A 1,929-nucleotide genomic window follows, 5' to 3' on the forward strand; every position below is an offset into this window, starting at 1 on the left:
CACACTTAAGCTCAAACATGCTCCTTTGCTTCAATTTTTGGGTACTCAAACTTCCCCTAACCTGCAAAAAAAAAAACACACACACAAAAAAATCACATGAGAAGTTACACTATAAATTGGGTTGCCTCCCAATAAGCACCTAATTTAATGTCGCGGCACGACACAAGTAAGTTCACCACTTTTCTTTCCATTTTGAACTAATGAATCGTACCCCTAACTTTGCATCAATTTTTCTACTCCTCTCTAGAGGCGGTGGTATAAAGATAAAGGAACCAAGTAATATACGTCAGATCTTAAACTTCTTGGCCCTTATGTGAGGAATGTCATTTTTTCTACGTGGGCTAAAAATGTTAGGATGTAGGAGCCTTGTATTCCATTTATACACTCATCCATTAGTTCAGATGATGTAGAAAAGTGTTTTGAATGAGATTCAAGTTGCCTCAACTCCAAAGTAGCATTTTTTACAACATTCTCACTTTTGTACTCTTTCTCAACATCGATATTAAGGAATAAGGTATAGTTGAATGGTTGGAATTCCTTTTTTTGCTCCACTAGTTGGTCATCATCCATGACAATTGGTAATTGGGCTTCAGACGCCTCAATCTTTTTGTTCAAGTGAGCCTCTAAGTCATGAATATCTGAGCCAAATTGATCTATTTCTTGTGTGAGCTCAACTCTTCCTTCAATCAGTTGGATTGTCATGTATATTAGACCATCACGAATAGACTCTTGAAATTTTAGAAGTTGAGTTTTTTCTTGTAGCCAAGATTGGCTCACTATCTCTGTTTCTCCATAACTTTCTCCTTGTTGGCTTCAATCTCTACTAATTTAGCTTGGATTGTAATTTCTAATTGAATAGCGTCAAGCTTATCCAGCTATTTCATGATTTTTGATTGCTCTTCCACACATTCAAATGTTTGTTCTGTGATTTTTGAATTAACTTTGTCCAGCATGTCCGTACATACCATAAATGAATTCACATAGCGCCTCTTGTTTTGCATTCTCCACTTCATCACCCCTGCCAACATCACAAATAACAAAAGAATCATAATAGGGGTTTGGGGGAAGGGAATAAGATTTAGGACAACCATTCCCATGTATTCATTGACGACCACATATATGACCTAAAGGACACTCAATATCCAAGTAGTGTCCATTATCATAATTACACGGATATTTATAAGAATATTCATCACCCAACCACGATCTCCATCATCCATATCAATAAGAGTATCAAATTATTCAAAGAAAAAATAATAATTAATTGTTGAGAAAAAATTAATTAAAAAAATAATAAATAAATAAATAAAAAGAAAAAGTATAACCTAGAAGAATAGTTATTTTCTAAGTCCCCGGCAGTGGCGCCAAAAACTTGTTGTTCCCAATTGCACACACAAGTGTACGTGATCGCGTAAGTAATAGAGTGGCTCTTAAAATAACCAGATTATCGAACTCAAAGGACTTGTCAATTAATTATTTACTAAATTACACTAGTCTAATTACTTATTCAAGAGTGCCAAAACTGTTTGATTTTTATTTATAAAAAAAAAAGAATGCAGGAATTAAATAATAAGACTACTTACAATGGTTGAAAAATTCCAGGGCTGAAGCATGTATAGGGTATCATGTATCACATATCATGCATGAATTAACTACGGTTATCAAATTACTGATTTACAAGGTTGATTTTATGATCATGGTCTCCCGACCTCTAATCGCCTACTCCGATTAGCAGTCTAACTATATCGTTGAGCGGGGATAGGCAGCCTTAATTGATGAACATTTATATATCATCTTGTTTTGTAATCAAGTTAGGTGTTCGCTCGGGCATCACTCCTAAACACAAATCAACTCAATTTAATGGAAGATCAAACTTTTTGTATCATTTGGTCTATCTACCTTATCATCTTTCGAGTCTAAGAATAGTTA

Source organism: Solanum tuberosum, unplaced genomic scaffold (genome assembly GCF_000226075.1).
Source record: "Solanum tuberosum cultivar DM 1-3 516 R44 unplaced genomic scaffold, SolTub_3.0 scf00168, whole genome shotgun sequence".
Taxonomy (NCBI): domain Eukaryota; kingdom Viridiplantae; phylum Streptophyta; class Magnoliopsida; order Solanales; family Solanaceae; genus Solanum; species Solanum tuberosum.